Raw genomic sequence first — 26,890 nt, 5'->3', positions numbered from 1 at the left:
TAAATATTTTTATAATAAAAATTATTTATATTATATCTCATATAATATACCTCAATAAATCTCTTTATATATATCTCTTTACAATAAATATTTTTATAATAAAAATTATTTATATTATATCTCATATAATAAACATGTATATAGCCATCGTATTTGTTCTGTTTCTCTGGAGAATCTGACTGATACAGGCAACCACCAACCAGTGGGAAAAGGGAGCCAGTGGATTAACGCCTCAGCTTCCTGTCCTTCTGAGGGACAATTCTGGGGAGTACCCCGTGTGGTTTCTCTGGCCACCGCAGTCTCCAGCCCAGTCATGCACCTGCACGGGAGTCTCTCCCTTCCCTGCTCTGCTTCCTCTGTGCTCACCCTCTGCTTCCTGGACTCACTCCTACACCCACAGCTGAGTCTCAGGCTGGCTCGCAGCAAGACCCAACCCGGACATGTCCTAGGTGCTGCCAATTCCGCCAAAAGACACATCCGCTCAGCCCCTGGTCTGGTGGATTCCACCCACAGGTCTGTCTGACGGTGTCCATATGGCTTCTTGTGGCTGCTCTAACAAATTACCATGAGCTCGACGGATTGAAGCAACAGAAAGGTATTCATTCTCCCATGGTCCTGGAGGTCAGAAGTTACAAAGCTGTGTCCCTGGGCTGAAATCAAGGTGTCAGCGGGCCTACACTCCTTCCAGAGGCTCTAGGGAACAATCTGGCCCGTGCCTCTTTCAGTGTCTGTGGTCATTGGCGTTCCTTGGCTTGTGGCCACATCGCTCCTGTCTTTGCTTCCATGGTCTCATTGCCTCCTCCTCTTCTGTGTGTGTCAAATCTCCCCCTGCCTTCCTTTCATAAGGATACATGTGATGGCATTTGGGGCCCACCTGGATAATCCTGGATAATCTCCCCATCTCAAAATCCTTAACTTAAGCATGGCCATAAAGCCCTTTTTTGCCATTATAAGGTCACATCTGATATCTTTTTTTAAGTTTATTCATTTATTTTGAGACAGAGCATGCAAGCAGGGGAGGGGCAGAGAAAGAGGGGGACAGAGGATCCGAAGCAAGCTCTGTGCTGACAGCAGAACCCAACGAGGGGCTTGAACTCACAAACCGTGAGGTCACGATCTGAGCCAAAGCCGGACGCTTAACCGACTGAGTCACCCAGGTGTCCCTAGAATCTGTTATTGCTGAAGGGCCATTATTCGGCTATCACAACCTTACCATGACCCCTCCTGTGACTATTGCAGAAGGCCTCCTTTATGACCCCATCAAATCCATTCTCCAGGCTGTCACCAGAGATGCCCTTCTGGAAGGCAAACCTGGTAGCCCCATGCTCACAGACACTGGATGGTCTTCTGCTGCCTGCAGACTGGTGCTGATGGCCTAGGCAAGGCCGCAGCCCCCTGGTCTCCAGCAGCCTCTCGCTCTCCAGCTCTAGCCCCAGATGCACTGGGGGCCGGGAAGGCTCTGGAGCCCTGTGCATACACGGAAGGGCCTGGCTCCAGGGTACTGTGGTCAGGCAGGAATGCAGATGCCAAATATTTAGGAGAGCCCAAAATTTCAGGTTTGTTGGTTTGGTTTTGAATGTAAAACCTCTCAGTGTTTAAATGCTGGCAGCTTATTTAAAAAGAAAATGTAACATAGTATAGGCCACACAAAGCGGTCTGCAGGCTGCCCTTCGGCAAACTCTCTGCCCAGCAGCTGGACCATGTTGCTCCTTTATGGCCCCAGGCCTTTGCCTGCTCTCACCCCTTTGCTGGAAACACTCCCCTGACCATCCCGCCCCAGCCTCAGTATGCTCCTTGTCTGACAAATCCCTGTTCTCCTTTGCTCTTAGCTGGCACCTCTGGTGGCCTGAGTCCTGCCCCAGCTTACATCTGCAGGGATGGTGCCTGCCCACGGTCTCCGTCTCCCTCCAGACCCTGATCACCTCACAGATGAAGATGCATCCCCTCGTAGCAGAGAATCTGGCCCCTAGGGAGCACTCAACAGCTATCTGCAGTATTATGACCACGTCTTCACCCTTAAGAAAACATCCAACGTTTTATTTTCAGAACATAGCCACAGAATCACCAAATTTGGAAGTATAAATATGGGTTAAAGTTGTTCCAAAATGAGCTCTTAAATTTAGACTTCAGGATTGTTTGGTCTACTCTGGCAAAGGACAGACGGGAGCAAAATAGCTGTGGCCTGCATTTTCTGGGCAGATTCACCACTCACCGATTTGTACGTGGTTGGCTGAGAGCACTCGGCAGGTTGTCCAGCTGTTCAGGAAGTGGGACCCCTGCTCCCACCCGCACACCCCTTTATCCAATACACCAACACTACTGTGAGCACCACCAGTCATTCTTATGAGCGTGAATGGCGATCACTTCACTGTCTTGTGTAGACCAGCTTGACCTCACTTGGGCTTGTAGCATCCCACACCCCCCACTAGGAAGGAGATCAGGTGTCACCACAATAGGAAAGTCGAGCTGCTGGGAGTTTACACTCTTGTATTAACTATTACTGTAAAGGAACACACCATAAAGCATAGAATGCTTCCCTCATAATAACCAATACAAAGTAATGAAGCCAAAGGTCAGACATTAGATCGCAAAATCAATCGGAGCATTGTCTAGGTGGGATTCAGGGAGGGGCGGGGAGCATATATTTGGCCCAAATGAGCTGGGAACAGCCATTCCTGAAACAGAATCGAGTGGCTTTGCGCTTTCCAAGCTGTCTGCCATCGGCACACATTACCCTTAGAATCCAGTAAAAAGATGAACATTTTACATGTGTGGAGAAACTGTTAACTCTAATTAGCAGAGGCTTTCTAAGAGCCCACAATGCCACTGAACTTGGGAGTGGGGGTGGGGGACAATGGGAGGTGGGCAAGACTTTGCCCTCCAGGAATTTGTCACACACTTGGCAAACATGAGCATCACGTGTGGCACTCAGCCCACAGTGGGGGCCACGGTTGGTGGGCACCCAATGGGGGTGGCGCGGGCTGAGAGGGCCTCATGTCCCGGGAGAAAACTTGACGAGGCTTTCAGTTGCTATTTTAATACTGCTTTCATTTCACTCTGTGTGTGTGCGTGTTCCACATCTTCATTTTCTTGTCACTCATGTTACTGAAGCAAATGACTTGCTAAAGGAACAAAGTCTGGCACCAAAAGTGTTCTTTACGTTCACAGAGACCCGGGTTTCTGTCGGAGCACCGATGTGTTTGCGAGAGGCCCCAAGCGTGTGGCCCCTCCTGAGAAGCATCTCCCAGGCACACTGGCTCTCTGAGGGACCATTTCAGTGCCCGGCATACATAAATGATGCTGATTAAATCTTGCTGGATTACAGATCAATCCACACCACTTCTCTAACCCTGGACAGCGAAGCCTGATGGCAGTGGGAGCATCCTGGAGACAGTGGAGTCATGCCTCCTGACTTTCCCCAGGTAGAACGCACTAAGCAGATTTGGGGGCTGCCGAACTCCTCTAAGTCAATATTGCGACATCACTGTGAACTTGAGCCTCATGCAGTGACCTGAAATGCTTGCTCCATAGACAGGACTTATCTGAGAAGAAGGTGCTCTCACCCATGGAGGTGAGCTGGGGCCCAGGGATTCCTAAGTTAGACAGGGGGCCAGATCTGGGTCCCCTGGCTCCGCCTCCTGCCTGGCGCAAGCCTGACCACCCACCATAGGGAAGAGGGACTTTGTTTAAAAAAAAAGGGGGGGGGCATACCATATTAGGGTTGGTACAGCTTGCAATTGTCATTTTACAGCCAATTGAGAAGCAGCAGTGTATTCTGGTGGTGACGAATTCATCGTCATGTCCAACACCACCTGGACGGCGGGTGTGAACGTGTCTGGATTTTCCATTCTGTAGCTAGAGCCCCGTAAACTGTGAAGGAGGAAGTCTCACATAGCTACAAGCCACAACTGCTGGGTCTACAAATAGGAGGCATTAATTCACTCTGATGCTTAGTCCCTAGGCTGGCAGCCTCCTCCTCCTAGGCAGCCCTCACCCTCCCATCCCCCAAGACTTGATCGTCGAACCTCAGAATCTCCTCCCAGTCTGTACTGGTTCAGACCTGGCTGGCTCTTGCCATGATGGTAAAAAAGCCGCTGCCATCGGATGGCAGGATGCCTTGGAAAGCGTTGTGACAGGGTGCCCCTGTTGGACACCTGGGTGGCAAAAGCCTCCTCTGTATATTCAAACCTGCCCTAAATCCTTCCATCCTCTTCACCCGGGGCCCTCCTGCAAACCCTCCAGAATCATTCCGAGTGGGAGCCTGGATGAGTCCTTGCAGCCCCTGAACACACCGTGCACATTCGCATCTCCTTGCTGTGCTCCTTGTCTATCTTCAGCCCCATTCATCCCGTAAGACTCCGTGTCACCTCCCCCGTGATGCCACCCTGTCCCGGCTGCTGCTTTGATACTTAGCAGTGTGTTCCCTATATCTCTGCAAACATGCGTCACTCTGCCTGTCTCTTGTAAGCTTCGTAAAGCCAGGAGATGGTGTCTTTTTCATCTTTGCATCCCCAGTTACTTGCACTGACCCTAGCAAAAGGCAGGTGCTCAAATCCCGTTTGAGGAACCGAACCGAGTGTTTGGGAAGTACTGCATGCCACGCTGCCGCCCAAATCTTCGGTACAATTCTCAAGGTCAAACAGGCAGAGGCTCTCACAGAGGCGGCTGGTTTTGCCTGGGAAGTTCCTGGCCCACTAGTATCCACTGCCAGCTACGTCCCTGCTCCCTACATCGGACAGTTCCTGCACCCAGGGCTGGAGCTGTGTGGAGGGCCAGTGTGCCACAGAAGCCAAGCACACTTCTGCATCCTCCCCTAGAGTCCTACAGACCTGCTCCTGCAGAGCCAGGGGGCCCGCCTGGGGCTGACACACATTGGTATGAACGGTGTGCACAGTAATAGTGCAGTGAGAAAACCCCGGTGACGTCCAGGGTAAAAGGCTGGCCTTCGGGACCCGACTGCTGTTCCCTGCCCCTGCAGCTGTCTCTCCTTTCACTCACTCACTCTTTAGCCCTGGCAGTCCCTCACACCCCCCTGCTGTGGGCTGGGCTGTGCGTCCCACACATTTGTGTGCACGGTGTTCCCTGCCTTCAAGGCCATCTCCACGTGGCAAGTTCTCTTGCTCCCCAGCAGCCCTTGCAGACATCCCTCCCTCTGGGACCTCAGTCCCAACTCCCTTCCTCTGTGCAGGCTCCAGATCGCCCGCCACTCTGTGTGGTACAATGTGCTGCTTCTCTGGTTCTTTCCTCCATCTGCACATGGTGTCCTGAGGACGGAGATGGTCTCTGCATGCTGGGGCTTCCCTCAGGGCTGGGGCAGTGTTTTGCATTCAGCAAGTGCTCAATGTGTGCTTGTGGGCACAAAAATGGATATTCGTGACGGTGGAAAAAGCACTCTAGAAAACAGCTACCATGGTGTGTGCCCTTCCCAGGAGGAGCAGGTATAAAATTCTACTTCCTAAGAAATATTTGAAGATCTTTCGCCTGAATCTCTGCAAGTGAGCATGTACGATTACTGCAAATGCCATGGATGAGCGGAAAGGTTAACCGTGTTTAAGATATTAATTAACCACAAAGACTGATAATGGGGTTCTTGAATCAGGCTCCACAGCAGAGACACCTAGATTTGGTGGGGTTGAGCCCCTTCCTTTCTTTACTTTCTCTACCCATCTGCCTTTCAACCAATGAGAGTTCACTGCCTCTTCCTAGTCTCCTTTAACTGGAATACTTAATTTTCACCAAGTAGTTGGAGAGGAAGCTGCTGAAACTGCTTTCTAAAGGGCCGTATGCAGGCAGGAAAAGGAGGCAACATGTTGTTTAAAGATACTACTGTTTCTGGGGTTGGGTCCATGGTCTGATCAAGCCAAAATATCATTTAAATTTTTTAAATCTTCTTTTAAACGCACACGAACGCCTCCAAACCCCCAATTCCGCTAAGTGGGATCTCTACTACAAAAGAATTACCTGCTGTGCCCTGTTTCTTCCCCAGCAGGCGGGGCCCAGGGGAGGCTGGGGAGAAGTTTCTGGTCAAACACCCTCCTTGGAGGCCGGGATTTCAGAGGCTTCCCTCCCTCTGCGAGCGAACAACAAGCCGCCAGGCCAGGCTCCGAGAGCTCACACAGAGCAGCTGTGTTTCTCACTCAACACCCTCTTTCGCCAGACGAAGGACACTGATTCACAGAGAGGAGACACACATGCCAGGCCATTTTTCCTACACTGACAAGAAGTAAATTAGGAAATCATGTACGTACAATACAGGAGTCGTGCCTTCCTATTGATCACATGTGATTTACATCTTACAGAGATGTGAGTTCTCGTATTCTCACTCCACAAGGAAAATCTCAATGATTTATTCATTTCAAATAAAAAATAGAAGGTAGATGAGAAGAATGACTTCACAGACGCCTCGTTCTCGGGGCACTGGTGCGAGGCTCTCGCGCGCACTGCCCGAAGGGCTCCGTGTGCAAGTCCCTCTAATTAACAAGGTGAATCAGGCGGCAGCTCTCTAATTAGTGAGCATGACAAGCCGGCGGAAACAGGCAGACAGACTGGTACACAGAGCTGGCCAACAAAGGCACAGCACATTCCGAATTAAAAAAAAAAAAAAAAAATGCAGATTTCTGCCAAATAACTATTAAAAGTAAGATGTTTGGCGGGGGGAGAACACCTCATTCTGACGCTGGCGTCTCATGTGCACCCCTCACCCATTCTCAGGGATTACCAGCTCTTTGGCAAGACAGGGTTTCTTTCCCTCAGCTCTTTGTGCAACATTTCCAGGCAAGGCGGGCATTTTTACTTGAAATAAGAATCAACATCTTCATTTGGGAGTTCTGATCGATTTGTGTGTGTTTTAGCCCAGGAAGTAGTACCTGCCACTTCTCATTCCTAATTCTTCCAAAAACTGGAGATGGCTGATGCGAAACCCTCTCGGGAGACATACTCAGAGCTGCTCAGTCCCACGGGACCTGTGGCAAGGAGGGTCCAAAGGGCAGAAACAAAGGGAGACTCCCAACTCTCCAAAGAGGGGCAGAGCCCCGGCTTAGCCGCAAGGGGAGCCTCGGCTGCAGAGGGCATACCAGCCGCTTGCCCTGGTTTTACCTGGTTAACGGCCAACGATGGCTAGCTAGTCCTCTGAGCGTGCCCAGCAGCTGGGGAGGGGTCCTGAGGGCAGCCGCCAGATGAGCTCCTCTCCGCGTCAGCTCAGCTTTGTGGGTGCAGCCTGCGGTCACCCACAGCATGACTGTGTGTCGGTGGGGACACCACCATTCACGTCCACCTCCTCGTCGATGGCACCTTGCAGCCTGGTGGGTTTGACCTCACTGACGACTGTGAATGACCTTGCCCTCTTTCTGTTCCGGCAGCATCCAGTGTAGCTCAAAAGGTAATTTCTTTCTCTCTCTTTTTAATGTTTATTTTATTTTTGAGAGAGAGCGAGCAGGGGAGGAGCGGCAAGAGACGGGACAGAGGATCTGAAGCAGGCTCTGCACTGATAGCAGAGAGCCTGATGCAGGGCTCGAACTCAGGAGCCATGAGATCATGACCTGAGCCGCAGTCAGATACTTAACCGACTAAGTCAGCCACCCAGGTGCCCCTCAAGAAGTACTTTCTTTAGCAGCAGGGATAAGTTGTTAGCTAACTGCTAAAAACAGTCTTCTGGAGGGAGAACAGACTGACTCTGATTTGGATACCACACCTATTGGACACGAGCTCTGTGCCAAACACGGGGCGGGGCATTTCTGCTGCAGCGGGCACTGATGTTACGATTGTGGTCAAGTCATAGAAACAGGGCATCAGGAGGGTGAAAAAGTGTGCCATGAGTCCTTCAGAAAATGCTTCTGCAGGGGCACCTGGGTGGCTCAGTCAGGTGTCTGACTCTTGATCTCAGCTCAGATCTTGACCTTATGGTCATGAGTTCAAGCCCCACATCGGGCTCTATGCTGGGCATGAAGCCTACTTAAAAAAATGCCTCTGGGGTGCCTGGGTGGCTCAGTCGGTTAAACACCCGACTCTTGGTTTCTGCTCAGGTCATGATCTTGCAGCTTCGTGGCTTTGAGCCCGTCAGGCTGTGCTGGGAGCACCAGAGTCTGCTTGGGATTCTCTCTCTCTGTCCCTCCCCAACTCATGCTGTCTCCCGTCTCTCTCAAAATAAATAAATAAACTTAAAAAAAAAAAAAGAAGCCTCTGAAAGCAATGAATTCTGGGTTTATACCCCAATCTGCACCTCTTCTCCCTCTCCTTCCTCAGACTCATGTTCCCGGCACTCGACTGGCAGGCCAAAGATGTCACTTCATGAGACTCCCTGCACTTCTCAAGCAAAGGCCAGTCACAACAGTAAACTGTAAGACCGGTAAGCAATCCAACGGTTCTTTGCATTGGAGAGTCGTTGCCTCTCTCCAAAGAGAAATAAGAATGACAGGTTTAGAAATGTGGGGGCCTGCGTAAGGGCAGCCCTCCCCCAGCACCATCGCTCGCCCGAAACACTGAACCTCGTGAAAGATTATTTCAGGGTGGGTATCTGTGAAAAAGATCTGCGTGGCAGTCAGGAGAAAGGGGAGAAAGGGGCCAGGCAAAATAAGAAGGCAAAGGGACGCTGTGGCCCACCGGAGGACACATCTGCTCCACTCCACTGTGGCGGGGAGTCCCTTCCTGCTGTGGGCCTCGGTGGCTCCCGGCTGAACTTTTCTTCTGGCTTCTCTCTGCATCCACGCAAACACCCCTCCACACGCCCTCTCTGCCTGCTTCAACTCTTGATTCACAATTGCATAGTATCTCGTCCTACTCACGAAGTCGGCACTGAAGAGTCTCCAGCACACGCTGGCCACAAGGGCAGCAGTGGCCGAGGGGACAATAAGGACAAGACTTTCTCCCCTGCCTCCATACTTTCCCCACCGTGGAGGGGGCTTCATAGCCCCCCCCTTCCTGGAAAGCTTCCACGAAGCTTTCCTGGTCACCCTCATCACCAACTCTGAATCCCGTGGGGACCTCATGGCACTTTCTTTTTTTTTTTTTTTTTAATTTTTTTTTTTAATGCTTATTTATTTTTGAGACAGAGAGAGACAGAGCATGAACAGGGGAGGGTCAGAGAGAGAGGGAGACACAGAATCCGAAGCAGGCTTCAGGCTCCGAGCTGTCAGCACAGAGCCCGACATGGGGCTTGAACTCAAGGACCGTGAGATCATGACCTGAGCTGAACTCGGACGCTTAACCGACTGAGCCACCGAGGCGCCCCATCATGGCACTTCCTTGATGCTTGTCATATTCGGCTTCGTACCGTATTGCCTTCCGTGCAGCAGAACAAAATTATCCATCCTTTCAACCAAGTCAGACCTGGGCTCAAATTCTGCCCCTGCCAATTTTCAGCCACGCCACTGTACTTATACGTGACATCCTTAAGTTTCTGTTTCCTCAGCTGGAAAAAGCAGAAATAACCCTCCTACCTTGCAGAGGACGAAATGAGATACAGCTATGAAGTGGCTTCGTGTGGAATCTGGCATAGAGTGGGTGCTAGGGAGTGACTTAGCAAGGATTCTTTTCGTTGTGGGGACTGCCTGGTATAATTTCTTTATAATGATGGATTTGAGCTTCACTTAGGTCTGGTACCAACCCTAAGCAGTCACAAACTAGCTCTGTGACCTTGTGCAATGCAAGAAACCCCTCAGAGCCTCAGTTGCCTCCATAATATGGGGTGAGCCAGACTTCACTCACAGGTGTGGTTTAGTGAAGTAGCGGGTGCTGGGGTACTCGGCCCAGGGATCATCTGATAAACGTGAGTCAGAAGCAAGTACTGTGTCTCCTTCCTCTGCATGAGCCCAAACCTGACGAAGAATTCGAGCACGAATGCCGCTCTCAATCAAAGAACACTCGTGGAAGGAATGAGAAGGCAAAAAGTGTGATAGATATCTGTTCCTCTTGCAATTTTTATTCTTTCTGGCTTTGGACAAGAGGCCTTTACCGGACCTCGGCATTTTCAATCCTTAAAATGGGAGACAACCTGTCAACCTCACTGGATTGCTTCCAGAATTAATCCTTTAAGAAATGGAAGTCTAGAAAAAAAGGAGGTCAGACTACAAAACAAGGACTATTTCAGAAATTCAGGTAATTATTTCACATGGAGTGACTATGATAGACAATATATATAACATTGATTATAATTCCATGTTTTTACTTGGCCAAAATTGGTGGTCACTTTTTTTGCTTGATACTAAACAAAAGGTATCTGCCTTTTTAACCTGTGGAGGCAAGCCATCTGAGGTAATCCATGACAGCTGTTTTTACATTCAACAAGGGAATTGTAACATTTCATTTAAAAAACTGCCATTTTGTGCAAATAGCTTTAAGTGTCTGAACTTTCTTACTGGAAAGTTAGTACACAGTTAAAAAATAAAATTCCAAAGTAAATTTGTAGGGATCGCAAACCATTGAAATAAACAGCCTAAGTTTACTTAAGTTGGGGGCAGAATGATAAGAGATGCAGTAGTAAATTATAATTTGTCTTTAGGAATATCTTTTGGTGCTAACGTCTTCTACCTGCGTCACTGAAATGCTTATTTTATCTGAAAACCACCTAGAAATAAAAAAGCACTAGATGAGGGGCGCCTGGGTGGCGCAGTCGGTTAAGCGTCCGACTTCAGCCAGGTCACGATCTCGCGGTCCGGGAGTTCGAGCCCCGCGTCGGGCTCTGGGCTGATGGCTCAGAGCCTGGAGCCTGTTTCCGATTCTGTGTCTCCCTCTCTCTCTGCCCCTCGCCCGTTCATGCTCTGTCTCTCTCTGTCCCAAAAATAAATAAACGTTGAAAAAAAAAAAAAAAAAAGCCCTAAAAGCAAATTGGTCAAGCCCTGTGGAACACCTGTCCCTGCTCATAGAAACCCCCACGGCCAGAGACTCTGTGAGGGTCACACCAACCATACCCATGGGGAGTTCATATTCTTAGGGCATTGCTTTTCCAGCAACAGGTAATGTCAGGGACCAGGGCTAAATGGGGGACTCTTCATGAACAGCCTTACTTCTGAGTCCCCTGGTGAAAAGTCCAGCACCAGGTATATTCGCTTCCTAGCATTGCTGTAAAAAAGTTCCACCAACTGGGTGGCTCAAACAACAGAAATGGATGGTCTCTCACTTCTGAGGCTAGAAGTTCTAAATCAAGGGGTCAGCAGGATGGGTTCCTTGAGAGGGCTGTGAGTCTGTTCCTCACCTCTCTCCTAGACCTGGTGGTCTCAGTCGTTCCTTGGTTTGTAGATGATGTTCTCTCTGTATCTTGACATCTGTGAAGTCCAAATTCCCCCTGTTTATAAAGACAGCAGATTGGATTAAGGTCCACCCTAATGACTTCATCTTAACTTGATCATCTGCAAAGACCCTATTTCCAAATACGATCAACATTCACAGGTACTGGGGCTAGGACTTCAACATCTTTTAGGGACACAGGGAAAATTGTCAAGAGTCACTGGTTTTAAAGTAAAGTCTCCAAGGCTGAGGCTGAGCAGGGAGCTGAAGTGTGTAACTGAACCGCTATGGCCAGACCTCCTGGGAGGCCGCTGACAGAACTGCCTCAGGGTGGGGTCTGCCTGTTGGCCCTGCAGGCTTGGGAATGGCGTATGGCTGGCCTGTGGAGAGCCCCTTCTTTCAGGGGCTGGGTGCCATGAGGCAAGTTCTCAGGACTGCCGTAAAAAATCAGCAGGCCCATTTATTGATAGAGACCACTCATAGGGAGAATGATGTTTGGGTCCACATGACCTGCATATCTTCACCTCCCCCCCCCCCCCCCGGATGTGGGAAGAATGTGGATTCATGTGTTGAAGGACAACCAGCCTTGGCCCCATCTCCACAGCAGGGTCAGCCCTGCTCAGAGGATGAGATGCCTATAGGGGCCTCTCATAGTCAATCCCTGCCAACTGTGAGTGGACCAGACACATCTTTTTTCAACGTTTTTTATTTTTTTATTTTTGGGACAGAGAGAGACAGAGCATGAACGGGGGAGGGGCAGAGAAAGAGGGAGACACAGAATCGGAAACAGGCTCCAGGCTCCGAGCCATCAGCCCAGAGCCCGACGCAGGGCTCGAACTCACGGACCGCGAGATCGTGACCTGGCTGAAGTCGGACGCTCAACCAACTGCGCCACCCAGGCGCCCCAGACACATCTTTTTTGACATATTCCCAGGAAAGCTCCCTATTGACAAGCTGACTCTGAAGATCTCAGCTTTAATACAATTCTTATAGATTTCATCACTTAGCTCTGAGGTCATTCTCTCCATCATTTCCAGGTTCTTGGGGAACCTCACTATGGTCCCCAACTACACACCCACAGCCTTTCTAAAATATGTTGGCCTGGGTGCCTGGCTGGCTCAGTTGGTTAACCGTCTGCCTCTTGACTTTGGCTCAGGTCATGACCTCACGGTTCATGAGATCAAGCCCTGTGTGGGGCTCTGTGCTGACAGCGCTGAGCCTGCTCGGGATTCTTTCTTTCCCTCTCCCTCTGTCCCTCCTCTGTTTGCTTAATTGTGTGCTCTCTAAATAAATAAATAAATAAATAAATAAATAAATAAATAAATAAATTTTTTTTAAGTTTAAGAAAAAATTAAAAATAAATACAATACAGGCATCTGGTTGGTGACTCTTGATCTCGGGGTTGTGAGTTTGAGCCCCATGTTGAATGTAGAGATTACTTTTTTAAAAAATTAAAATTAAGGGGCACCTGAGTGGCTCAGTCGGTTAAGCATCCAACTTTGGCTCAGGTCATGATCTCACGGTTCGTGATTTCGAGCCCTGTGTCGGGCTCTGTGCTGACAGCTCAGAACTGGAGCCTGCTTCAGATTCTGTGTCTCCCTCTCTCTTCCCCCTCCCTGCTCACACTCTGTCTCTCTCTCTCTCAAAAATAAATAAATATTAAAAAAATAAAATAAAAAGGGGCACCTGGGTGGCTCAGTCGGTTAAGCATCCGACTTTGGCTCAGGTCATGATCTCACAGTTTGTGGGTTCGAGCCTCTCATTGGGCTCTGTGCTGACAGCCAGAGCCTGGAGCGCACTTCAGATTCTGTGCCTCCCTCTCGCCCTCTGCCCCTCTCCTGTTTGAGCTCTGTCTCTCTGTCTGTCAAATATATAAATATTTAATTTTTTTTTTTAATTTTTAAAACAATTTTAAAAATCAACATTCACGGGCACCTGGGTGGGTCAGTCGGTTAAGTGTCCCAACTCTTTAATTTTTTTTAATGTTTATTTATTTTTGACAGAGAGAAAGAGAGAGAGAGAGAGAGAGAGAGAGAGAGAGAGCATGAGCAGGGGAGGGGCAGAGAGACACAGAATCCAAAGCAGGCTCCAGGCTCTGAGCTGTCAGCACAGAGCCAGACACGGGGCTCGAACTCACAGATGGTGAGATCATGACCTGAGCCGAAGTTGGAGGCTCAACCGACTGAGCCACCCAGGTGCCCCTAAGTGTCCCAACTCTTGATTTCAGCTCAGGTCATGATGTCATGGTTAATTTTGTGAAATCAAGCCCAGTGTAGGGCTCCCACTAACAGCATGGAAGCTGCTTTGGATTCTCTTTAAAAAATTTCTCTGTCCCCCTTCCCTGCTCATGCTCTTCCTTTCTCTCAAAATAAATAAACTTTAAAATCATCATTCTAAATGAGAAGTTGAGATCATGGACATAAATAACTAGTTTTTTTACTAAATATGAGGTGATTCCTTTCATCTAGACTTCATTTCATCTACATCTTCCTAAGAGTGAACATCTCGATCTTTACTGTCTTGTTGAATACAATTAGCACCTGATTCCTGCTTTTTAAGTTCAGACTCACTTCCCATTTATATCTCTGACACCTCCCTACAGCCTCCTTGACTTGCCCAACACATTTGTCAGATATTAGGGTTTTGCAGAAGACAGATTTCTTACCCTTTGGGGTAACTTGGGGACATTAATAGACTTTTGGGAGGCTTGACATGTAGATAGAGTCTCTGGCCAAAAAAAAAAAAAAAAAAAGGAGTGGAAAAAGTTATTAAAATAGAATTATCACTAGTTTTAAAAATAGGAATACCTCAAAGAAGATTTCCCCAGATATTGATATATTTAAAGATTTTTTTAAGTGTGTCTGTGATTCTGTGATATTTGTACATAAGAGCAGAAACTGCACACCTGACAGATCCTCTTTATCCTGCCCCATAGAAATAGGAAAGTCTATAACCAAGAGCTAAAGAGAAGCCATTAGAACTAAGAATCTGTATGATCTCACCTTTGAAGAGACCAACAAAGGACTCTACAATAACAAACAGAAAGGCATAGAGGTTAAGAACATGGGGCTTTTGAGTCATGTAGCCCTGGGTCTGACTCCCAGTTTCCCTCCTTCCCCTCATTAGTGCTCCCTAATTACTGTCCACTTCAATTTTCTCATCTGCAAAATGGGATTAAGTACAGTGTTGTTGAAACAATTCAATAAGGTCAGGCCTCCAGAATGCTAAGTACGGTGCCTGGCACACAGTAAAAATGCTCCAAATTCCTAGCCCAGCCAATAGCTCTACCCATCGGCAGAGCCAAGCTGGTGACCCTGTCTTCCCAGGGAGCTTGGTAGGCAGTTCTGCCCGATTTGGGTTCCCAGGCAAGTTTGACCAGATGTAGAGCCTGTTCTAAAGCCCTGTTCAGGCAGGGAAGCAGATTTGAAGCCTGCCTACTACTGAACATAGCTCCTGTGCTAGCCCAGCCAGGGGTCTGTTGGAGTACAGGGCGACTGTATGGCCCATCTTACAGTCCACTTATAGTGGCACCTGAGCAGAGAAACCAGCAAACAGCTCTGTCCACATGCAGATTCAAGCCACTGGGTAGTTCTGCTTGATTCGGGTCCCCAGCCAATGAACCATGCCAGCCTTTGAGCCTGTTCTGCTGGTTCTCCCCAGGCAGGGAAGCAGGTTCATGGCTCCACCTACTCCTGAGTGTAGCATTCAATCCCGCCTGACCAGGAAGCTTGTCCAGATCCTCTGGTCCTATAGCTATACTTGGACAAGGAACCCAGTCAGCAGTCCTATCTGATTAATCCTAACCAGCAGCATCTCCATGACCTCAGAGCTTGGGCAGTGGCCTTGCCCAAATAGAGACCCTTATGGCAAGCCCCACCACTTGACCCAGCCAGAACCCAAAACTGAGCTGACCGGGGAAGAACTATCTCTGCCAAAGCAAACCTATAAAGTCTGAAAGAGGAGGCAGCTTACTCAAATGTGCAGATACCAACTAAGGAACCAAGAATCGTGAAGAATTAGGAAGGTATGCCATGACCAAAGGAAACCAGTAATGCTTTAGTAACTGACTGCAAAGAAATGGATATCTATAAACTGTCTGACAAAGAATCCAGAATGGTCCTCTTAAAGAAGTTTAGTGAGCTACAGGAACATACAAACAACTAAAGCTTAAGAAAACAATGAACAAACGAGAAGGCATGAACCAAATGAGAAGTTCAACAAAGAAATATTAATCCCCCCAAATACCAAACAAAAATCCTAGAGCTGAAGAATATAATGTCTGGGGGTGCCTGGGTGGCTCAGTTGGTTAAGCATCCATCTTTGGCTCAGGTCATGATCTCACAGTCTGGGAGTTCGAGCCCCATGTCAGGCTCTGTGCTGACAGCTCAGAGCTGGAGCCTGCTTCAGATTCTGTGTCTCCCTCTCTCTCTGTCCCTCCCCTCCTCACCCTGTCTCTCTCTCAAAAATAAATAAACATTAAAAATTAAAAAAAAAAAGAATACAATGTCTGAATTAAAGAATTTAATAGAAGGTTCACTATCCGACTTGACCAAGCAGAAGAAAGAAGCAGTAATTAGAAGATAGATTCATCTGAAAGTATCCAGAGAAGCAAAAAGAAAAAGAATGAAAAAAGCAACGAAAATCCACATCCCAAGCGACTAATGGAACACCATTGAAAGGTATAATATACATGTTTTGGGAATCACAGAAGGAGAGGAGAAAGAGAAAGGGACAGAAAGTATATTTAAAGCAATAAAAACTGAAGAACTCTCAAACTTGGAGAAATAAATAGACATCTAGATTCATGAGGCCCAAAAGACCCCAGATAGGTTGAACTTGAAAAGAACTACACCAAAAATACCTTACAGTTAAATTGTCAATGAAAACAAAGAGAGAATCTTAAAAGCAGCAAGAGAAAAGCAGCTCATCACATATAAGAGAACCCCGATTACATGATAGGCAGATTTATCAAGAGACACTTTGCAGACCAAGAAAAAGTGGGATGATATATTCAAAATATTGAAAGAAGAAAACCTGTCAACTAAGAATACTACTGGAGCAAGACTCTCCTTCAGAAATGAGGGACAGAGGCACCTGGGTGGCTCAGTCAGCTAAGTGTCCGACTTCAGCTCAAGTCACGATTTCCCAGCTTGTGGGTTCGAGCCCCACGTCGGACTCTGTGCTCACAGCCCAGAGCTCTCCCTCTGCCCCTCTCCCCCACTCATGTTCTTTCTCTCTAAACTAAAATTAAAAAAAAAATTTTAATGCCACTTCGGATTGTCTCTTTCTCTCTCTCTTTCTCTGCCCCTCCCCTGCTCACACTCTGTCCCTCTCTCTCTCTCAAAAATAAAAATAAACATTAAAAAAATTTTTTAAAAAGAAATGAAGGACAAGAAAAGACTTTAAGTTTTTTTTTAAAGTTTATTCATTTTGAAGGAGAAAGAGAACCCGAGCATGGAGGGAAAGAGAGAGAGAATCCCAAGCAGGCTCCACACTGTCAGCGTGGAGTGCAACGTGGGGCTTGAACTGACAAACCATGAGATCATGACCTGAGCCAAAATCAAGAGTCAGATACTTAACCAACTGAGCCACCCAAGTGCCCCAAAAAGACCTACTTGAATAAATAAAGGCTGAAGGATTTCATCACCACTACCCCTGCCTTACAAGCAATGCTAAATGATGTTCTTCAAGTGGTAATAAAAGGATGCTGATTGGGGCGCCTGGGTGGCGCAGTCAGTTAAGCGTCTGACTTCAGCCAGGTCACGATCTCGCGGTCCGTGAGTTCGAGCCCCACGTCAGGCTCTGGGCTGATGGCTCAGAGCCTGGAGCCTGTTTCTGATTCTGTGTCTCCCTCTCTCTCTGCCCTCCCCTGCTCAAACTCTCTCTCTCAAAAATTAATAAACATTAAAAAAAATTTTTAATGGAATAAGAAAGTTAAGAAAGGAAATAATTTCACAGGTAAATGCAAACATATAATAAAAGTAGTAGATTAATCACTTATAAAACCAGTATGAAGGTTAAAGCACAAAAGCAGAAAAATCAATTATATCTATAAAAATCAGCCAAGGGATTCACAAAATAAAAAGATGTAAAGTATGACATCATATACATAAAACAGAATGGGGGGAGTAAAACTTTAGTTCTTTTAGAATGGACTCAAACTTGGGGCGCCTGGGTGGCTCAGTCGGTTAAGTGTCCGACTTCAGCTCAGGTCATGATCTCGCGGTCCGCGAGTTCGAGCCCCACGTTGGGCTCTGGGCTGATGGCTCAGAGCCTGGAGCCTGTTTCCGATTCTGTGTCTCCCTCTCTCTCTGCCCCTCCCCCATTCATGCTCTGTCTCTCTCTGTCCCAAAAATAAATAAACGTTGAAAAAAAAAATTAAAAAAAAAAAAAAAGGATGCTGATTAACATTGTAAACATATGAATGTATGTGTAAAACTCACTGGCAATAGTAAATATGCAACCAAAGGCAGATTCTCTAATATTTAATGGTGGTGTATAATTTACTTACAACTCCAGTTTAAAAGTTAAAAAACAGGGGTGCTTGGATGGTTCAGTTGGTTAAGCATCCTACTCTTGATCTTGGCTCAGGTCTTGACCTCAGGGTCATGAGTTCAAGCCCCATGCTGGGCTCCATGCTGGGCATGAAGCCTACTTTTAAAAAATTAAAATTAAAAAGTAAAGTTAAAACACAGACTATTAAATATAGAGAACAAACCAGTGGTTGCTAGAGAGGAGGTGGGTGGGTGGATGGGTGAAATATGTGTAAGAGATTAAAAGTACACTTATTGTGATGAGTACTGAGTAATATATAGAATTGTTGAAGTGTTATATTTTACATCTGAAACTAATATAACACCATATGTTAATTACACTTGAATTTTTTTAAGCTAAAAAACAAATGTGTTAAAAGTAACCATAACTGCCATAATTTGTTATAGGACACATAATAAATGTAAATTGTAACATCAATAACCTAAAATGTGAGAGGGGGAAGTAAATGTATGAAGTTTATGTATGCTATTGAAGTTAAGTTGTTATCAGTTAAAATAGGACATTATTGGATATCTTATGTAAGTTTCATGGTAAAAATTCTCAAAAGAAAAACCTACAGTAGATAAACAAAAGATTGTGATAAAGAAGCCAAAGCATACAGCTACAGGAAGCCACCAAATCACAAAACAAGACAGCAACATAAGCAAGAAACAATAAATCTACAAAACAGAAAAAACAAAACAAAACAAAATGGCAAGAGTAAGGCTTTACTTATCAATAATGACTATGAATGTAAATGGATCAAATTCTCCAATCACAAGACATAGAAAGGCTGAATGTATATAAACACAAGATCTAACTATATGCTGCCTATAAGAGACTCTAGCTTTAATGGCACACAAAGATGGAAGCGTCTGGGTGGCTCAGTCAGTTGAGCGTCTGACTCTTAATTTCGGCTCAGGTAATGATCCCAAGGTTGTGGGATTGAGCCCTGTGTTGGGCTTCATGCTGAGCATGGAGCCTACTTGAGATTCTCTCTCTCTCTCTCTCTCTCTCTCTCTCTCTCTCCCTCCCTCCCTCCCTCCCTCTCCCTCTGTCCCTCTCCCCCACTCATGTTCTTTCTCTCTAAAATAAAATTAAAAAAAAATTTTAATGCCACACAAAGACAGAGTGAAGAAACAGAAAAAGATATTTCATGCAAACAGTAACCAAAAGACAGCATACCAGACAAAATAAATTTTAAGCTACAAATGGTCAAGAGAGACAAAGAAAATTATTATATAATGATAGGTCAATCCATCAAGACAATATAACAGTTGTAAATATTTATGTACCCAACATCAGAGCACCTAAATATACTAAAGCAAATATTAACAGAGCTAAAAAGAGAAAGAAACAGCAATATAATTGTAGTTGGAGTCTTTAATAACCCACTCTCAAAATGAATAGGTCATCCATACAAATAATCAGTAAGGAAACAGCAGATTTCAACAACACTATTGACCAAACAGACATACACAAAACATACCATCTGGCAACAACAGAATACATATGATTCTCAAGCGCACAAAGAACATTTTCTCAGCCAGGTCATATGTTAGGTCACAAAATAAGTCTTAGCAAATTTAAGAAGGCTGAAATCCTTCCAACTATCTTTTCCAACCACAACGTGTGAAACTAGAAATCAATAACTCGAGGAAAGTTAGAAAATTCACATACACATGGCAGTTAAACAACAGACTCCTGAACAACTAATGGACCAAACAAGAAACCAAAATGGAAATTTAAAAAATACCTTGAGATGACTGAAAATGGAAACACAACAAATCAAACTATGAGATTACAGCAGAAGCAGTTCTAACAGGGAAGTTTATAGTGATAAGTGCATACATCAAGAAAAAAAAATCTCAACCTGACTTTACACTTCAAGGAACTAGAAAAAGAACAAACTAAGCTCAAAATTAGCAGAAATAAAGAAATAATAAAGATTAGAACAGAAATAAATGAAATAAAGAATAGGAAAACACTAGAAAAGATTGACAAAACCAAGAGTTGTTTCTTGAAAAAATAAATAAAATTGACAAAACTTTAGCTAGACTAACCAAGGAAAAAAGAGAGAGCATTCAAATAAATAAAATTATAAATGAAAGAGGAGACATTGCAACTGATACCACAGAAATTAAAAGGGTCATAAGAGACTACTGTGAATGATTATATGCCAACAAACTGGACAACCCAGGAGGGATGGATAAGTTGCTAGAAACATATAACCTACCAAGACTGAATCATGAAGAAATAGAAAATCTGAACAAACCAATAATGACAAAGGATTAAATTAGTAGTCAAAAACCTCCCAACAAAGAACAGCCCAGAACCAAATGGTTTCACTGGTGAATTTTACCAAACACTTAAAAATTAACACCAATCCTTCTCAAACTCTTCCAAAAAAATCAAAGAGGAGAGAACACTCCAAAACTTACTTTAAGAGGCCAGCATTACCCTGATACCAAAGCCAGATAAGGACACTACAGGAAGAGAAAACTATAGGCCAATATCCCTGACAAATATAGATGCAAAAATTCTCAACAAAATCCTAGCAAGCTAGAATTCAATACCACATTGAATTCAACATCACATTCATACCCTGTGATTAAGTGAGATTTATCCCTGCTCTACAATAATGGCTTGTTCAACATATGCAAATCAACAATGTGATATATGACATTAATAGAGTGAGAGCCAAAAATCACATGATCATCTCAACAGAGATGCAGAAAAGGCATCTGACAAAATACAACATCCTTTTATAATAAGAACTCTCAACAAATTGAGTATAGAAGGAATGTATCTCAATATAAAAAAGGCCATGTATGACAAGTCCATGGCCAACACCATACTCAATGGTGAAAGACTGAAAACTTTTGCTCTAAAAATCAGGAACAAGACGGGTGCTCACCCTCACCACTCTTTTATTTTTAATGTTTATTTATTTTTTAGAGAGAGAGAGAGAGAGAGACAGAGACAGAGTATGAGCAGGGGAAGGGGTAGAAAGAGGAAGACACAGAATCGGAATCAGGCTCCAAGCGCTGAGCTGTCAGCACAGAGCTCAACATGGGGCTCAAACTCACAGACCATGAGATCATGACCTGACCCGAAGTCAGATACTTAACTGACTGAGCCACCCAGGAGCCCCTCACTCTCACCACTCTTATTCAGCATAATACTGGAATTATTATTCCAGTATGCCAGATGCTATAGCAATCTGGCAAGGAAAAGAAATAAAAGGCACCCAAATGAGAAAGAAAGAAAGAAAATTGTCTGTTTGCAGATGACATGATTTTGCATGCAGAAAACCCTAACCACTCCACACACAAAAAAAACCTGTTAGAATTAATCAATAAATTTAGTAAAGTTGCAGAATACAAAATCAACATACAAAAATCAGTAGCATTTCTATATACTAATAAATTATCTGAAAAATAAATAAAGAAAACTATCCCATTTATGATAACATCAAAAACAACAACACCAAAAATACTTAGGAATAAATTTAAGGAAGTGAAAGATATCTACACTGAAAACCATAATACATTGATAAAAGAAACTGAAGGAGATGTAAATGAATGGAAATATATTCTGTGTTTATGGACTGAAAGAATAAATATTGCTAACATGTCCATACTACCCATCTATAGATTCAGTGCAATTTCTATTAAGATTCCAACAGCATTTAAAAAAATTTTTTAATGTTTATTTATTTTTGAGAGAGAGAGAGAGAGAGCAGGGGAGGAGCAGAGAGAGGGAGACACAGAATCCAAAGCAGGTTCCAGGCTCTGAGCTGTAAGCACAGAACCCAATGTGGGGCTTGAACCCGCAAACCGTGAGATCATGACCTAAGCTGAAGCCGGATGCTTAATGGACTGAACCACCCAGGTGCCCCTCCAACAGCATTGTTTACAGAAATTAAAAAAAAAAAATCCCAAAACTTATTTGGAACTACAAAAGATCCCAAAGAGTCAAACCAATCCTGAGAAAGAAGAACAACTCTGGAGGTACCACAAGTCATGATTTGAAACTACATTACACAGCTATAGTCATCAAAAGTGTATGGTGCTGGCATAAACACAGACCCATAGACCAATGGAGCAGAATTGAGAGCCCATAAATAAACCCATGAATGTGTAGTCAGCTAATGTCAGACAAGGGAGCCAAGAATACTCAACGGGGAAAAGACAATCTATTCAATAAGTGGCACTGGAAAAACTAGACATTCACAGGCAAAAGGGGGAAAGTGGACCCTCACCTTGCACCATTCATAAAAATTAACCCAAAAAAGGGGCGCCTGGGTGGCTCAGTCGGTTGAGCGTCCGACTTCGGCTCGGGTCATGAGCTTGCAGTCCGTGGGTTCGAGCCCCGCGTCAGGCTCTGTGCTGACAGCTCAGAGCCTGGAGCCTGTTTCGGATTCTGTGTCTCTCTCTTTCTCTGACCCTCCCCTGTTCATGCTCTCTCTCTCTCTGTCTCAAAAATAAATAAAATGTTAAAAAAAATTAAAAAAAAAATAACCCAAAATGGATGAAATACTTACACATAAGACCTGAAACCATAACATTCCTAGAAGAAAGCATAGGGGGAAACTCCTTGACATTGGTCTTGGCAAAGATTTTTTGGATATGACACCAAAAGCACAAGTAACAAAAACAAAAATAAACAAGTGGGGCGACGCCGAACTGAAAAGCTCCTGCACAGCAAAATAAATGATCAACAAAATGAGAAAGCAACCTACCAAACGAAAGAAAATATTTGCAAACCATATATCTGATAACAGGTTGATATACAAATATATAAGGAACTCACTCAACTCAATAGCAAAAAAAAAACCCAAAACCAAACCAAAACAAAACAAAACAATCCAAGTTTTAAATGCAAAGAGGATCTAAATAAACATTTTCCCAAAGAAGACATATAGATGACCAACAGGTACCTTAGAAGATACTCAACATCACAAATCACCAGGGGCATACAAGTCAAAAGCACAGTGAAATATTGCCCCACACCTTACTAGCTGTTAAAAAAAAAAAAAAAAGAAAGAAAAAGAAAAAAAGAAGGTAACAAGTGTTGGCAAGGATGTGGGAAAATGGCAACATTTGTGTACTGTTGGTGGAAATGTAAATTGGTGCAGTCTGTATGGAAAACAATATGGAGGTTCCTCAAAAAATTAAAGATTAAACTACTGTATGATCCAGCAATTCCACCTCTGGGTATATATCCAAAGGAAATGAAACACTGTCTCAAAAGCTACACCCCCACCTACATAGCAGCATTATTTACAATAGCCAAGATATGGAAACAACCTAAGTGTCCGTCAATGGATGAATGGCTAAAGAAAATATGGTATATATAATAAATTATTATCCAACCGTAAAAAGGAAGGAAATCCTGCCATTTGCAACAACATAAATAGCCTTGAGGGCATTCTGCTAGGTGAAATAAATCAGACAGAGAAAGGTGAATACTGTATGATCTCACTTATATGTGTAATCTTAAATAAAACCAAACCCATCAAAAGAGAGAATAGATTGGTGGTTGCCAGAGGCAGGGGGTGGAGAGTGGGGAAAATGAGTGAAGGTCGTCAAAGGGTATAGACTTCCAATTATAAGATAAATAAATTCCTGGGGATGTAATACACAGCACAGCTACTACAGTTAACAATACTGCATTGTATATTTGAAAGTTGCTAAGTTCTTAAAAGTTCTCGTCACAAGAAAAAAAAGTTGTAGGGGCTCCTGGTTGGCTCAATCAGATCAGACTCTTGATCTCAGCTCAGGTCTTGATCTTAGGGTCCTGAGTTCAAGCCCTATGGTGGGCTCCATGCTCCTGGGTGTGAAGCCTACTTAAAAAAATTGTAACCATACGAGGTGATAGATGTTAACTAAATTTAGTGTGAGAAGCCTTTTCCAATATATACAAATATGAAATCATTGCAATTTTATATGTCAATTATATCTTTAAAAAACTGGAAAAAATGTTCAAAATTCTTTAGCCATCATCAACTGCATCATGAAAGGTATGTTCCACTGATCTGTAACAGTCAAAGCCAACTACAGTGGCTGAAATCCAGGGGCACTGGCATCTGCTCTATACTATGGCTATCCGACCCAAGACTCAGGTCAGCAGGGCCTCATCTCCGTGCAAACATTTTAAACTTTTACTGTTTTTACTGTTTACTTAAACTCTTTACTGCTTCTCTGACTTTCCACATATTCCTTCTTCCCGTTATATAAACACTATACGCCTATTCCACATCTCCACTTGCATGTCTAAAATCCAGTCAAAATTAACACATCCAAAGCTAACTCCTGAAATTCTTTCCCTAACCTGTCCTGCCCACGATATTCCCCATCTCAGTTCAACACAGCTCTATTAGTTCTGGCGCTCAAGTGAGAAAGCTTGAAATCACTCTTCATTCTTTTATCTCAAACTCCACAACCAGTTCAGTTCATCAACACATTGTCAGCTCAGTCTTCAAAATACATTCAGAGTCCAACCACCTCTCTCTTTCCCTCTACCGCTGTCTCCTGGTGCAGACAGTCATCTACTCTCCCAGGATTATTGCAATGGCCCTAATCAGACTTCTGCCTGGGACTCGATGGTTATTGTCAATGCAGCTTGACCGGATTTGTGATCAATTAAGTCAGATCGTAATCCTTCCACTGGTCAAACTGTAGTGGTTCCCCATCTCAACCAGAGTAAAATCTGTTTATGTTGAAGTCTCAGATTTATACATTTGTTATACTGTTGTTGCGTTTAGTTCCCTGCTGTGGTTTTGGGGGAGACGACAGTGGCCTGTTAGCGGTAGAAATGGAGGGGACTTGGTAGATAAGAACTTGGTGGATAAAACAGGGAAAGGGGAAAAACATATGCAGTCAAATCCAAGAAAAATGTTTCAGTGTAATAATTCTACCACTCTTCGCTTAGAAAAGCCTCCCTTCTCCAGAGATTTGATGAATATTCAGTTGAGATTTTCATTTGCTTCTGTCTTATAGGGTGAACATTTTTTGTCTGCTGCTACTATCTCTGATATGCAAAGATCTTATCAACTCTTTGCTTCCACTGAGCCAAAAAAATCTTTAGAGAAAAGAGGTAGAGTAGGAATGGGGGATGTCATTTCCCTCAGCTGGTTAAGCATCCAGCTCCTGGTTTTGGCTCAGGCCATTATCTCACGATATGTCATGATCTCCGCACTGTCAGCGACAAGCCTGCTTAGGATTCTCTCTTTCTCTCCCTCTCTCTCTGCCCCTCCCCTGCTAGTGCGTGCGCTCTCCCTCTCTCACTCAAAAATAAATAAACTTAAAAAGAAAGAAAATCTTAACATTATGCCATATTTGTTTCAAGTTCTTTGTCTTTTGTTTTTGTTGTGTAGGAAATAAAACGTTGCCACCAGAGGTGAAGTCTCCATTGTCTTTCTCCATCCCCAACCTCCGCTTTTTCCCTTAGAGATAACTGCAAGTTGGTGTGAATCCTTTCTGCTCTTTCTGTTGTTACATCTTTACAACTTCTGTATATATCTTTAAGGAATTTAGAGTACTATTTTCCTTACTTTTTTTTTAAGTTTATTTATTATTTTGATGGGGGGGGAGGGGGGGGTGTGTGCAGGTGAGGGGCAGAGAGAAAGGGAGAAAGAATCCCAAGCAGGTTTTGAGCTGTCAGCATGGGGCCTGATGCGGGGCTTGATCCCACCAACTGCAAGATCATGACCTGAGTCGAAATAAAGAGCCAGATGCTTAACCGGATGCCCCCATTTTCCTTGCTTTCAAACTTTGCATTTTGTCATACTGTACACATTGCCATTCAACATGTTCCTCTCCTCATTAATACAGTCTCAAAATGTATCCATGTTGATGTACACAGACACAGTTCAATCAATAATTTTAACTGCTTTGTACTAATCTAGTATATAAAATACCTGTTTTTTAAAAAAAATTTTAGGGGCGCCTGGGTGGCGCAGTCGGTTAAGCGTCCTACTTCAGCCAGGCCACGATCTCGCGGTCCGTGAGTTCGAGCCCCGCGTCGGGCTCTGGGCTGATGGCTCAGAGCCTGGAGCCTGTTTCCGATTCTGTGTCTCCCTCTCTCTCTGCCCCTCCCCCGTTCATGCTCTGTCTCTCTCTGTCCCAAAAATAAATAAACGTTGGGAAAAAAAATTAAAAAAAAAATTTTATTAGTTTATGTTTAAAGAAAAAATTTTTAAGATTTATTTTTAAGAGAGAGAGAGAGACAGAGGGTGAGCAGGGAAGGGGCAGAGAGAGAGAGGGAGACACAGGATCTGAAGCAGGCTCCAGGCTCTGAGCTGTCAGCACAGAACCTGATGCAGGGCTCGAACCCACTGGCCGTGAGATCATGACCTGAGCCAAAGTTGGATGCTTAACCAACTGAGCCACCCAGGCACCCTAGTTTGTTTATGTTTTGAGAGAGAGAGAGAGAGAGAGAGAAAGAGAGCAGAGGAGGAGCAGAGAGAGAGGGAGACAGAGAGAATCCCAAGCAGGCTCCACACTGTTAGCACAGAGCCTGATGTAGAGCTCAAACTCATGAACCGTGAGATCATGACCTAAGCTGAAATCAAGAGTTGGACACTTAACTGACTGAGCCACCCAGGCACCCCTAAAATATATGTTTTAAACCCATTTTCCTATTGATGGGCACATATGTTATTTCCCATTTTTTTATCACCACTAATGGTACACAACAAAGCCCCTGATATAAGTCTCCTTATGCACTGTTTAATACCTCAAGGGTTTATAACTAGTTTTGGGATGGTTGAATCAAAAGGAGTATTATTCAATTTTCAATAGATATTGACATCTAAAGTACAGCGGCTTTAGATGGTTTAAAGAACAATGGGCCATTCTCATTTGTAGTCTGGTTTTTGGGGTGACTTCCTGTCTCTCCAATATGTTTCAAACACTTGACAGATTTTTTTTTTTATACTATGATGGACATGAAACATTTCACTGCTTTAGTTTTGAATTCCCTGATTATTGGTGAGGTAAGCATCTTTTCAATGCTTATCAGTCACGAAAGCATCCTCTTTGGGATCATTGTATCTTTTGCTATTTTTTTCTTGTTGGGTTTATTTTTTAAAAAATTTATTCTGGATACAAATCTTTGGCCAGTTATGAAG

General features: G+C 44.5%; 1 long non-coding RNA gene across 1 annotated transcript in view; it reads right to left on the bottom strand.

Moving 5' to 3' along the window:
- The window catches only part of LOC121011615 (uncharacterized), a 110,248-nt gene that overhangs the window by 3,437 nt on the left and 79,921 nt on the right, over window positions 1-26,890 (bottom strand). The window contains exon 4 of the long non-coding RNA XR_005781674.1: window positions 11,189-11,278. This is a non-coding gene — a long non-coding RNA (uncharacterized LOC121011615). The remainder of the gene's footprint in view (window positions 1-11,188; window positions 11,279-26,890) is intronic.

This window comes from Herpailurus yagouaroundi, unplaced genomic scaffold, assembly GCF_014898765.1.
Source record: "Herpailurus yagouaroundi ecotype Mexico unplaced genomic scaffold, PumYag 194, whole genome shotgun sequence".
NCBI lineage: Eukaryota > Metazoa > Chordata > Mammalia > Carnivora > Felidae > Herpailurus > Herpailurus yagouaroundi.
This window is presented reverse-complemented; position numbering and strand designations above follow the sequence as displayed.